The sequence below is a fragment of the Oncorhynchus tshawytscha genome, linkage group LG12 (assembly GCF_018296145.1).
Source record: "Oncorhynchus tshawytscha isolate Ot180627B linkage group LG12, Otsh_v2.0, whole genome shotgun sequence".
NCBI lineage: Eukaryota > Metazoa > Chordata > Actinopteri > Salmoniformes > Salmonidae > Oncorhynchus > Oncorhynchus tshawytscha.
This window is the reverse complement of record NC_056440.1, coordinates 42,591,866-42,606,188: the sequence shown is the minus strand read 5'-3', so window position 1 is coordinate 42,606,188 and position 14,323 is coordinate 42,591,866. Positions and strand designations below refer to the sequence as shown.

Here is a 14,323-nt window from a genome sequence, read left to right as displayed (position 1 = left end):
TGAGCCGCCTGTTTCTAAAACAAATAACACTCCAGTCATCTCTGATGTCAGGAGAATAAAGCTATTTTTAAAGTGTGGTTTTAGTGAACTGAGGGCTTCGTTTGTGAGATCGCTGTTTGATGCCGGAGGCGTCTCGTGGTGAGGTAGCGTGTCAAGATTCACTAGCCTCTCTGTCCCTCTCTCTGTGTCTCTGTCTCTCTCTGTGTCTCTCTCTGTGTCTCTCTCTGTCCCTTTTTCAAATATTTGGGTACTTTGCTCTGGTCTTTAGTGTAGTTGTGTAGTACAGTAACAAACTGTACTACAAACTTGAGACCCATATGGCGTGACTGATATGGGGCAGTGGGCCTGTCTGGGGGTGTTGATGAGGTAGTGGGATGGAGGGTGGGAGTGTCATATGACTTTGAGGCATGTGGCCCTGGCTTAGCTTTCCACCGGGGCTCAGCAGTTTAAGGGTGCCATGCAAGGTCACTGTGCCACTCATCCCAGACATGCCCACCTGTCAGGGACATCACACCTGTTGCCAAGTGCTGCCATCCAGCCCAGCAGCCAATCAGAGGCAATGCAGCCATGACATGGCCATAGAAGGCCTCTCTCTCTCTCTCTCTCTCTCTCTCTCTGGAAGTGTCTCGCTTCCCTCTGTCGTTGTGGCCCATTGACCTCTCCTTAGTTCCCTGCCTCTCTTACCCAGTCTACTCCGTCATCCACTGCTGCTCCAATCGTGGCCTGCTGTTTTAGATCCACTGACATCATCTCAAAAGCGAGAAAATAAGTGGCCAGTGTATCAAAACGATAAATAAAAGTACAAATATACATTTTCCCGCTAATGTAGTCATAGTCGATATAGAAAGAAAGATAAATACACCATGTCAAGAAATGGTAGGAAAATAAACAACTGTTCAGGGGATATGTAGATAATGCAAACATAGTGATAAAACACCTCACTCACGTCAAATGCTCAAATCGACGCTGTTTTATTCCCACATATTTTCACTGACATCAAATGTTTCCCGTCTGTCTATCTAAAAATAATAATTGTGAGGGGAGAAAAATACCTCGGTACGAAGACCAAGATGCTGACATCTTAAATAGCAGTTGGAGATAAAAGCTCCGTGATACACAGTCCAAAGCTATATTGATGAGTGGAGATCAATCTAACAAAGCAGACAATAGGCCATCCTGGACACACTTTGAAGTGAGAGAAAGAGAGAGAGATGAGGAACAGAGGAAGCAAGACAGGAGGAAAAGAGAGAGAGAGAGAGAGAGAGAGAGATGCAGAAAGAAAGCAAGGACGCGAGGGAGGAAAGACTACTCGTCTGCTTGGCTCTGTGTCTCTGTCCCCGTCTCTCCCTTTCTGGAGGCGTGCTCCTAATTAAACTCCTTCCTCATGATGTTCCCTCCTGGCTCGGCCTGTCAGGGGGCCTGTGTGCAGAAGGAGGAGTGTAGACACTGTGTCCTACATACCATACCCTCTTCATCTGTACCCTTCGCATCCACACCCCACCTCAGACACCCTAAGCTGAGAATATATGCTTTTTGAAGGTACATTACAAAACCACGAATGCAATACACACTTATGTAATGCATAATTATATTTCTTGGAACATGCTATTTTGTAATCAGGTTGATATTGGGTGGGTATTTCAAGGGGTATACTACAGGTTATTTTGGTTTCTAGTTTTACGCAGCGTGAGGGACAGCTGACGCTAGAGCCCATGCCATACCAGGGTTCGGCTGTTGGTAACTCTGCCACCCAGACCATCTCTCTCTCTCTCGTTTGCTTGTTGGAGACAACCTTTTCCCAGGTGGGGGCTTTGGCTCGTATTTTGGGAGTGTTAACTGGTTATCATTCCAGTGGCCTCATCCCTGGGTTATCTTGGCAGTGGGGTATGACGGCTAAGGCGTACATTCAATAATGTGTTTATGACCAATGGTGACAGATGGGGGGGATGATGTTTCGCAAGGTCCTCAAGACCAACGACATTAACTGCATAGATTTTGGGTGAGAGCAGAGCATACAAAATGATGGACAATGACTATGGCCTTATCTAATAAAGATCAGTGAAAACTGAAAGAATTATACTTTTCTTGTAAATACAGTACATTCGGAAAGTGTTAGCCTGATTCTAAAATCGATTAAATAAATAATTTTCCTCATCAATCTACACACAATACCCCATAATGACAAAGTGCAAACAGAGTTATAGAAATGTTTTCAAATATAAATACAGAAATACCTTATTTACATAAGTATTTAGACCCTTTACTATGAGACTCGAAATTGAGCGCAGGTGCATCCTGTTTCATTTGATCATCTTTGAGATGTCTCTACAACTTGATTGGAGCCCACCTGTGGTAAATTCAAATGGTTAGACATGATTTGGAGAAGGCACACACCTGTCTATATATGGTCCCACAGTTGACAGTGCATGTCAGAGTAAAAACCAAGTCATGAAGTCAAAGGAATTGTCCGTAGAGCTCCGAGACAGGATTGTGTCGCACGGCCAAACGGAGCAATCGGGGGAGAAGGGCCTTGGTCAGGGAAGTGACCAAGAACCCGATGGTCACTCTGACAGAGCTCCAGAGCTCATCTGTGGAGATGGCAGAACCTTCCAGAGGAACAACCATCTCTGCAACACTCAACCAATCAGGCCTTTATGGTAGAGTGGCCAGACAGAAGCCACTACTCAGTAAAAGGCACATGACAACCCGCTTGGAGTTTGCCAAAAAGCACCTAAATGACTCTGACCATGAGAAACAATATTTTTGGTCTGATGAAACCAAGATTGAACTTTTTGGCCTGAATGCCAAGCGTCAGGTCTCGAGGAAACCTGTCACCATCCCTATGGTGAAGCATGGTGGTGGCAACATCATGCGGTGGGGATGTTTTTCAGCTGCAGGGACTGGGAGACTAGTCAGGATCGAGGGAAAGATGAACGGAGCAGTACAGAGATCCTTGATAAAAAACCTGCCCCAGAGCGCTCAGGACTGCAGACTGGGTTGAAAGTTCACCTTCCAATCGGACAATGACCCTAAGCAAACAGCCAAGACAACGCAGGAGTGGCTTCAAGACAAGTTTCAATGTCGTTGAGTGGCCCAGCCAGAGCCTTGACTTGAACCTGATCAAACATCTCTGGAGAGACCTGAAAATAGCTGTGCAGCGACGTTCCCCATCCAACCTGGCAGAGCTTGAGAGGATCTGCAGACAAGAACGGGAGAAACTCCCCAAATACAGGTGTACCAAGCTTGTAGCGTCCTACCCAAGAAGATTCGAGGCTGTACTTGCTGCCAAAGGTGCTTCAACAAAGTACTGAGTAAAGGGTCTGAATAGTTATTTAAATGTGATATTTCAGTTATTATAATTTTTTGCTCAAAAATGTATAAAAACCTGTTTTTGCTTTGTTGTTATGGAGTATTTGTGTGAACATTGATGAGGGGAAAAAAAGTAAAGGAGTCTGAATACTTTCCGAATGCACTGTATGTCTTCTTGTACTTTTGTGGTCAAATTCAGCACTTGCTGGTGGAAAAACACTTGGCCAAATAAGCACATTAAAGGGTTTTAATAACAGGGTAACTTGTGGTTAATCATGTTTGGTGTGTGGAAGAAAGGGAAAATCATGAGGGATTGTTATGTGAGATAAACAACTTCTTACTGGTCACGTTTCTGACTGAGCCTAGAGAGTGTCATTGTCTGGGTCTAATATGGTGCACACACACACACACACACACACACACACACACACACACACACACACACACACACACACACACACACACACACACACACAACACACACACACACACACACACACATACACACACCATCATACCAGTGTGTGGCAACCTCTCATCCATGTGTGCAAAAGTGTGTGGGGTGAGGCCATGGGGTGGAGAACAGAGCTCCCTCACCATTACAAAGTACCATGCTCAATTTCACCCGAGCAGATTGGTGAGAGCAGCCCATTGTGAATGACTAGGAGCTATGGGGAGAAACAATGTCCTTTCCCATCACAGCTAACAAGATAGCAGGGGCCCACTGTGGATTCATGCCCCATCGTCATGTTACCGCACTCTAAGCACATTCACAGATGCCTTGTTGGTGGCAGCCAGCGGTGGGATACAGCAATAGAGTGCTCGGACTGCTAGCTCCCCCTCTCTCTATTTCTCTCTTCTCTCTCTATTTCTCTCTCTCTCTCTCTCTCTCAGCCACTTGTACAAGTGGGGGAACATCAGAGGGATCAGCCTGGCTTAGCTTATTGGAAGCAGATGGCAGACCAAAGACAGGAAGGCCACAGTTTCATGAAGCGTGGTCTGAACATGCCAGTACCATGTAGAGAGAGAGGATATGCCCAGAGATAGGTGGTGTGTGTGTGTGTGTGTGTGTGTGTGTGTGTGTGTGTGTGTGTGTGTGTGTGTGTGTGTGTGTGTGTGTGTGTGTGTGTGTGTGTGTGTGTGTGTGTGTGTGTGTGTGTGTGCGTGTGCATCTGCGTGTGCATTTTTGGCAATCTATCGGACCCCGAATTCAGAATACTTTTTGGTTATAATTTGTGAATCCCACTGCAATGGGGTTGAGGCGACGTTTAAAAAATGAATAAATGCATCAATGACTTCTCAGTGATTTGGCTGCTTTGAAGCCCCCTGGTCCTGGTATTCTGGAACACTATAATCAGGAATCAAAGGCTAGCAGTTAGAATCCGTTTGGTAATATCGCTCTCCAAAGTGTGCAATTACAGCTGTCTGGGATCACCATACTGGAGGATGAGTTAAACGAAAAGCAGAATGCGAAATGGACAGAGTGTGTTTTCATGCGTGTCCTCTGTCAATTCATTTTCATCCCATTCAAACTGGGAAAGGGGACATGGATGTGGTGCTTCTGGTGGAGTAGTCATGGAGTCCAAAGAGAAACAGGAGTGTTTCAGAGACAAGTCTCAGCCACTGTACAAGAGGACTGTGCTGTCCATAAAGAAGAAGCACTCGCGGCCCAAATCATGTCAATATCAGACTGTATCAGACTGTTAGCAGAAGCAGCATCCTCAGTCAGGAGGACAGTGTGACCATTCACAGTGAATCACTCATAATGAGCCAGCCACTATAAAGGCACAATGCCAGCACAGTGAAGAAGGATAAAGAGGACATTTGTACCCCGATCTCTAATCCTCCCCTCCTAGCCCTCAGTGTTTAAAAAAAAACTCTGCAGGGGACACCAAGAACATGTATTTGACCAGTAATGCTAGGAGAATAACTGTACTTACTGTAGCCCCCCTGGCTACATAAGGGCTGGTCATGAATGATTGGTTCTGGCTGTAATGAGTGAGTCTACTCCCTGTCGTCTTGATCCCCACCCCGTTCGGTCCCCTCGGTGGCCCACCAATCTTCAGTTATCGTCTTTTGTCTCTGTGTCGCTTATCGCTTTTTGCCACAACAGGAAAGAGGCCTGGAGGCCCTGAGTAACAATGACCGGCCGTTTGACCTCCACGCTGTGACCTTGAGTTTCCACACCCTCCCTGCCTCCCTCCCTCCCTCCCTGTCCACAGCCACCATGGGAGGGGCATGGCAGGAAACACCAGCTATAAGAATAGATATTCAATATTCAAAAGTTTTCCACAAATAGTTTCAAAGAATAAGGCATCATTTCATCTTAATGACTGGTGTGAAGTGTTTTTGGGCTGTGTAGTGAAAGAGCCTGCGCTTGGCAGTGTGGCCTTAGAAGTGGCCTGCCACTGCACTACTACACCACACCACAGGGACAAAATATTGACACATTTCAAAAGGTCTATTTTAAAAGGCCTTTTTGTTGTTGTGAGTACCTCAGACTTCCGCTTGTATGTTAGAATGTTTGCAATGATCAAAACGCTACTTGTAGTTCCTAGTCAGGAGTTCTGCTTTTCTGGACTGTCTGTCTGTCTGTCTGTCTGATGTGGAACAAAATGCTGAGCTAAGGACTGTAATCAGCATGCGCACACCGCCATGTTGTCTTGTGCTTCTCCCAAAAGAGGAATCTAAAAGCAAGCGAGACTTTTATTGTTGTCTTGTGTGTGTCCCCTCACAGTCCCTGCCATTCCATAAGACGTTGTTTAATCTCTTTTTTTTAAAGGTAATTTTGCAGTTTGCTTGAGCAATTGGAGATGGAAGGGAGCTCCATGCGATCATGGCTCTGTACAATACCGTGCGCTGCCGTGAACTCATGGTGAGGAGAGGTTTTAGCTTATCTTTAGCATGCAGGCCTCATTATGGTTCCACCAGACAGGTTGCCTTGGCCGTGGGGGTGGGTGACATCTCTCAGATTTGTAACTCCTGCTAGGGGTGATTACCTGCCAATTAACTTGTGTGAAAACGACTTGACATTTTCAAGCCCCAATGGAGGTGAAGCTGCCGTTAGTTCCCTTCTCAACCCTTGTGACAAATGTCATTAAGCCTTACTCCCAACAGGACTTTAACTACCCCTTGAACATTTGACTACCTGAAACCTGATGAACAAATAATAGAGATTTGTCTACGTGTGACATAATGCGGCAGCCTAGCGGTTATAGTGTTGGGCCGGTAACTGAAAGGCTGCTAGTTCAAATCCTTGAGCTGACTAGGTGAAACATCTGCCAATGTGCCCTTGAACAGGACACTTACTTGCTCTGGATAAGAGTGTCTGCTAAATGACTCAAACGTCTGATGCATAGGAGTGTGTGTGTTATTTTCAGTCTGTACGGGTTGAAACAAGGCTGCTCATAAAGCATGATAAACTTCAAGAAAGCTGTGCCTTTCATTTCTCTGAGAGGAGAAGAAAAAGACAGGGAGTCTAAGAGAGAAAGAAAAAAGCTGTGAATGAAATCCTTTATCCCCAGGATCAAATGTCTATTGGCACCACTGGGTCTCTGACCACCCGGGTCATGTGCATGTGGTCTCTGGAGGCAAGTGTTCACTGTCGTGAGAGAGGGAGACTGAATGAACAACCTGGCGCTTTGCGCGCACACACACACAGCTATTCCATGCCTATTCTTCTCCACTCTCATAGCCAGCCCCGCCAACCAAGCACTATATTTAGCTCCGCCACAATCTATTTATAGACCACTACCGGTTTTTGAGGCATTTATTGGGGAAAAGAATGACACAAATAGAGAGGGAGGGAGAAGGGAGAGGAGTGGGAGCTCCCAGTTTGGACATCTGAAACATACACATTTTAACGTGGCACTGCTTGAACTCTGCAGCTGTTTATAATCGCAGGGAAGTGCGAGGAAAACACAGACTGGAGTGGGGGGGAAAGAGAGAGAAAAAAACATACGCAAATGCTCTTGGGACAGGGTGTTTAGGGAGGGCTGACTGGAAGAGTACAAAGAAATGCCTCAAAGTTGGTGGAATTCATGACGCGAAACCCTGGGAAGATGTTTCACAAGCATGTAATATGTGGCAGAGAAAGATGAAATGGCATGCCAGTCTTTGTTTTGACCTATCCCTATGCCGTTAGCATGCCAAGGTCAGAAGGTTAATTGACTTAGGCAGTCTAAGCAGCTTCCGTCCTTTAATCCTCAACTCAGGTTGAAAAACAAGCAGCGTGGCTGATCTATCCACAGCCTCTTGCTGTCTGTCTGTCTGTCTGTCTGTCTGTCTGTCTGTCTGTCTGTCTGTCTGTCTGTCTGTCTGTCTGTCTGTCTGTCTGTCTGTCTGTCTGTCTGCCTGCCTGCCTGCCTGCCTGCCTGCCTGCCTGCCTGCCTGCCTGCCTGCCTGCCTGCCTGCCTGCCTGTCTGTCTGTCTGCCTGCCTGCCTGTCTGCCTGCCTGTCTGTCTGTCACAGCACCTCAAACACAAGCCCAACATCAACCTGGACAAATGTAAGACAGCGTATCATAACTTCCTTATTTCTCCTGGACGTTGATATGTGTAGAAATGGGGGAGGTAAATTAGTGCAGGCATTTAAACTGGAGGAGTTTACAGCAACTGGAGGAGTTGACAGCAGGGCTCTTTGTTAGGCAGAAGAAGCAGTCATTGAGCAGCAATCCACAGAGAAAACCCCTTAAGGCCAATGTTCTCTCTGCTGTTTAGAATCCAAATAAGTACATAGAATAGCACACATGCTTGAAAATATTTTCACAAGAAATAAGGCAAGAGCACACTGGCACTTTGAAAGGGATATCACATGCTCGGAGTCTGTTGACGTGCAAGAACACGATGGAGAAAAAATGCTTTAATTAAGTCGTAAGGAAAAGTTTGGAGGCAAATTAGACTGAACGCAGATAATTAGTCTCCCTGGTATTTATAAATGTGGGAGAAAAAAAAATCACGTTTCTTTGCCAAATTAAATGTTGTGCGAGGCATATAATAAATGTGTGTGGATGTTGGTACATTTCTCTTTTTCTCTCTCACGCTCATGCCCTCCCACCTCCATTCTCTCCTGCTCTCTTCTCTCCTCCCTCCCTCCGATGGACTGACGCTGGGCTGCAGTCACACCTGTGCTTCTCCTCACACTTCTCGGCACACGGGCGAAACATACGCCAGCGAAACATCGTGAGTGAGCTTTACTGAATCTCATTAGCCAAGCAGGTAGTCATTAACAGAATGACCTTTGGAAATAATTACCAGCCTGCCTCCCTCCCTCCCTCCTCTCACCATCCCTCTGCTCCCCCTCCCCCTCTCATTCAGAAGTTCCCGCTAGGTGAGGATAGAGAGTGAGAGAGAGAGAGAGATAAAGGAGAGGGGAGAGGGAGGGAGGGTGGTCAGGTAGGTTCTCGCTGCTGCTCTTTAAGATTAAAGGGTGAAGTGAACTCTCAGATTAGGTTAATCTGGGGTGGAATGGGATTGGCCACTTTGCCCTCCTCCTCTCCCTCCTCTCCTGGCTGAGGGCTGTGCCACGTGCCTGTGTGGCGCCCCCCATGTGAAGCCGTGGCCACTGCTTCGGCGCGTGGGGCGCTAAACTAGGCTGAGGTTATGACCATCATCACGGCCACACCTCCTACTATCCCCTATCAAGCCAAACCCCACCCTCCCCTCTAGGCTGGTACTCAATCTACACCCTCCAGCGCCATCTGAAACGTGTGCTCTTTGTTTCACAGAGGAAAAACAAACACGTTGTGGAATGGGGATTTGGCAGAGGCTGCACAGAGAGTGTGTCGTCGGACTGGGGCTGTTCGATTGCACTGAGCGCCAGCCACATTTGGCTTGGCTCTGTCTACCCACTAGAAGTAAAAGGTCTTTCATGTGCACTGGCAATTAAGAATCCCCATATTCATGTCATAAATCTCCAATGAGAACTCGGAGAAGACTCTTGGTGAGAAGGTATAAAAAAAGGAAAGGATGGATCCATTCTCCTGTCATTTCCCAACACGGCTTCCCATTTCTCCACTAATGCTGCTCACATGTCCAGGAAACCGCCCTGGCAGCTGGAGAGTATAGGAAATCTATCTGTGTGTTGGAGCTTTTCATCTGGAGCCAGTGGTAAACTGCACTATAGACCTGCCAAGAGGAGACTCAGAGGGCCGTTCGGACAACAACACAACCAGATAGCCTAGCTGTGTGTACACTACGCGTGTTTTTTTTTAAAAACATTGATTAAATTAATGAATTCAATAAATTAAATATTAATGTCTTTAACTTTAATTATGTGGACCTTCCCAACTTTTGTCTAGCATCTGATGCTCTCATGTAGGACTATTTAAATGAGAATCTAAAGAGATAGTTTAAGAATACTAGAGTCCACCTAAATCCTTCAATGGAGGCAACTAGAAAATACTCAGAAACAGATGGGGCCTATCATGTTCCAATTGAACATCCATTTTCCATTGGATTGGATCATTAATCTCTTGTTACCCTGGCTGCTGTGCTCCAATCACAGTAATTGGCAAAGAGCTGGTTTCCCTTGCTTAGACTTTGGTGGCCATCTTGATTCAATTTTCCGCAGTGCTTGTTCATGATATTACAGTTTGAAAGAGTTTTTCGCTCCCTCCAATTGATGGTGTCAAAAAGGTTCAAAACGCAGAACGTCGCTGAGAACAACATTGGTATCTTGGTCTCTTTGGTTGTACATATATTTGTGGTCGTGTCATACTCAGCTGAGACAGTTTTCCCTAAGTGAGTCATCGAGCCCATTCACAACCTCCTTCTCTATCTCCCTCTACTCTTTCTTTCCCTTTTCCCTTCCTCTCTCTCTTCTCTCTCCCTCTTCTGTCTATTTCAATCTTCTCCCTCGTGGATTAGCATCAGGCACATGCACAGATAGGGCTCTACTTGTGTAGAGCACATGTCCCTTTGACTTTCCAGTCTCAAAAGTGCCCTTTTCGGTGGTGGTATAATTGTAAATAATCTCCGCCTTTGTGGGATCAAGGGATCAAGTGAGTCGGCCTTTACCTTGATCTTCAGTAAGGCACTTGTACATCATGGACATCAAATGACTTAAATTAAAGTTAGGAATGTGTACCTGGGATTGTATCATTCTCTGCGACCTGACTTCAGGCGAGTCAACTCCCTCTGCTGGAATCAGAGTTTTCAGAAGCAATTTGATCAAATAGATGGCCCGCTGAGGCAAATTGGTTGTTAAAAGCACCACAGATGTCCATCTTATCTGTTATGGGACCAGAGGCTGTCATAACCTGCTGAGGTAATGAGGGGTTTGAGTTTTTTTTTTTAGAGAGAGATTTGACTATCTTCCAGAAGTCATCTGGATTCCCACCATTCTCAGATACACAGTTCAAGAAGGATACCAATTTTGCCTTTCTAACCAGGGATAGACATCTATTTCTCAAGCACCTGAAGGACTACCAGTCAGATGTAGAATCTGTCGGCTAAATTTCTCTCTGAAGATTATTTGATAGTTCTTGCGTGAACCGAGGATTAGCTCTATCCCTTGTCCTTTGTTTTTTTTAACAGAGCATGCTTATCTGCAATAGAGTTGAGCAAAAAAGTAAAACAATTTAGGGCCTGATCCAAGTCAGTGATATCTGACACAACCCCCTTTCACACAATTCCAGATCAGACAAGAATTGTATCTCATTGAAATTCCTATACTTTCTCTTTGTAATAATGTGAGGGTGAGATTTAGGTAGTTTTGCATCTCTTATGCAGGCAATGGGACAATGGTCACTCAACTCATGAGCAAAAATTCCATTGGCTGTATACTTACAGGAGTATTTGTCAAAATATATCTAATATTGTAGAATTTTCAGGGTGTTCAAAGTTGGGCCGAGTTGGTTCAGTTATCAACTGAGCTAGATTTAGCGTAACACAGATATCTTTCAGCCTATCAGAAGCTGGCATCAACCAATCCAGATTAAGATCACCCAAAAGTAATAGTTCAGATTTAGCATAGTTAGATAGCAAGTCAGACAATTGGCTAAGGGCACATGTTGAGGCAGAGGGAAGGCGATAAATTCCCACTGGCGTAAGTTGGGAATTATTATAATTTATTAAATATTTTTTTTATAGAGGGTAGAGGAGTTTTAATATTGCAGATAGATTGTGGCTTCTATCAATTTAATTGTCTGCATCATTTCCAATGCCCCATATCATTTTAAAATTAAATATATATTATTTTAAATATATATTGTAAAAATATATTTATCTTCTTTATTATTTTCCACTAATCCTACCACCCCTCCCCTAATTGGAGTTGGGCATTATTACCACGGCCCACATTTAGGACTAGATAAACAAATTGCTTAGGGACAGGGATACAGACACATTTACGTTGTCTTTTTTAAATATGGAAACACCTCCACCTCTGCCCACTCTGTAAAAAAAAAACAGTATAGCCAGCCAGAGACACATCAGTACCCGGCACAGTCAGATTATTATTTAGCCAAGTTTCAGACATTACCAGAATGTCCAGATTGGTTTGAGAGGCCAGAGTTAGAAGAATATGTAAGAGAATATAACACATTAGATCTGGTAAAATATTATACAAAGAAAGAAACGTGTTTTCTATGTATTGTTTGTTCCATCATCTTTGAAATGCAAGAGAAAGGCCATTATATCACTTAGGAGTCTAGGCACAATTTAGATTTTGGTCATCTAGATGTGTGAAGGTTAGTGTCTTTTCTGTAGGGAAGCTAATTATCCATCATTTATGACATTTTTGGGAGTGTGTAAACTTACATTTTTTTATTACCATATCAGTTTTGTATGTTCTCTGTAATTATGTATATTCTCTGTAGTTATACAAATGTATCAATTGACCAATACGGCACATTTGGGGAGACTTGATGCATTTTGAATTGTAATGCAATGGTTCATTGGATCAGTCTAAAACTTTGCACATACACTGCAGCATCTAGTGGCCAAAATCTAAATTGCGCCCAGACTCCTAAGTGATTTGAGCCTGTTTGCTACAGCAGGAAAAATATCCTGCTACAAAAGGAAATGTTAATGATACACTTTTCGTAAGGGAAAATCAAGTCTGAAATTTCTAAGTGGAAACTACAAACTTCAGAAGCTTCTTTAAACCTCAAAATACACTACATTTTCTACTGCAACAGGGTGATCAAATGAATATCTTAAATCTGTACAGTATTTCTTATTTTTTTTTATTTTGACTGGAATTGTGTTGGTCATTGTTAACATGTCCAGCATTTATTCCAGTTCAAAGTAGTTTTGCAGAATAGTTTACTGAACAGATTGTCCCCCTCTTCTTGTATTAATTGCTCAATGAGTCTGTGACCGTGGTTGTGGGAATTTTGTTTTGGGGGGGTGGTGCCCTTTTTTTTGTTTAATCACACGCACCCCAAAAGGTCTGTGCACAGCCCTGATTAGCTTGATAGCAGCTACTGAACAAAGTTACGACCAGATGAATGAAGAATAGAGAGGAGGAAAAAAACAGAGAGTGAGAGAGAGGGCCCTGGAGTCCCTTTTAAACATACTGTAGCTGGAGAGGCTGTGCAACACGCTCAGTGCCACTCTCCCAACAACGCTAATTATCAACCAAAGACATGATAATTACATAGAGCTTTATTGCTAATGTAGCAGGCCTGTCTGCCAGCCGCCCACACGCTGCACTGTGCTCCTCTACCACTGCCTCTCCTCCCACTACACCTCCAGGCACAGCAGCCCATCGCAAAACAATGAGATGCTCTGTTTGTGTGTGTGTGTGTGTGTGTTTGTGTTTATATCTGAGGAGTTGCAGATCTATAGTCATACACTAATATCAACTACATCACATGGTAGTCTATTGCTATCTGGTCTTTGGCCTACACCCTCCTGCTACGACCAGCCTTCCTTGTCCTACTGTCCTCCTGTCCCCATGCGCTGCTCTTCCTACCCAACAGGAAGTCTCCTTTGTCCCACCCCCCCTTTCACACCCACCCACATCCTCCACCTGTGACGTAACTTAGCAGCGGCACACAAGGCTTGGCAGGAGAGATCCACCCACCCACCTCCCACGTTAAACGTGCTCGTGGGTGCCCTGTGGCCAATCCCTTTAGCACGCCGCGGCTTAAGGCTATGGCCTCTTCAGATCGATTTCTCCTGCTGCGAGTCCGGTCTGAGCGAGCGGAACCCATGTCCGCCTCGGGATCACAGAAGCCAGCGCCACAGCACTCCCCCGCTAGACTCTTTAGCGTGCTCCTCAGACACAGCTGTTTACGCGTTAGCCATCCTCCACTCGGCTAATAGAGAGCTTCAAAGCCCCTGCAGGTCTGGTCACGGGCGCTTGTTGAAACATGTGACGGCTCTCTTCACGGTCTCTGTAGGAGAGACTAATACACCGACTACAGTTGCCGAAGGGCTTATATGCAGAGACTGGATATGTAGGCTATGATATGGATAAGAGTGTCTGCTAAATTTGTAAATGTAAAATGAATGACACGGAGAGCAGGCTTGTTATCTTTCTGCGTGTAGTTGGACATGAATTACATGCCGCTGCATGGTAGGGGAATTAGGGTATTTCATAAGGACACAAGGAGGCCTTGGGGGTACTACATACAGTACATTATATGTAAATACTATATTATAGATGGGCCGTATCTAGGCCTACTGGATAAAATGTGTTTTTAAAATAAATTCCACTGAAATGTATAATTTTCCAGTAATTAATTATATAGCAATGCATATGCCCAATGCATTTAACCAACATAATCTAATGCATCTGGTACAGTTGCATTTGCAAAGTAAGAGTACGTTTCAAATAGCAAGCAGAGCACATCTTAAGGCTACCAACATGATATATGGTACATGCCTCCTTAAATGCATTCTATGCTAATGAATACGGTCTGGTGTGTCTATGTTTTCATCATTAATGTGGAGAATGCTTTGAGTGCACTGTCTTTTGATAGAAGCTACTCCAAGTAGGAGATGTTCCTTTTTTACTTGAAATGGTAAGTATATCAACAACAACAATGGAGCATGCATTCATTATT

The 14,323-nt window shown here is 44.6% G+C and overlaps 1 protein-coding gene across 9 annotated transcripts in view; it reads right to left on the bottom strand.

Annotated features, from left to right (window-relative positions):
- The window catches only part of mef2cb (myocyte enhancer factor 2cb), a 97,094-nt gene that overhangs the window by 25,583 nt on the left and 57,188 nt on the right, over positions 1-14,323 (bottom strand). The window lies entirely within an intron of this gene.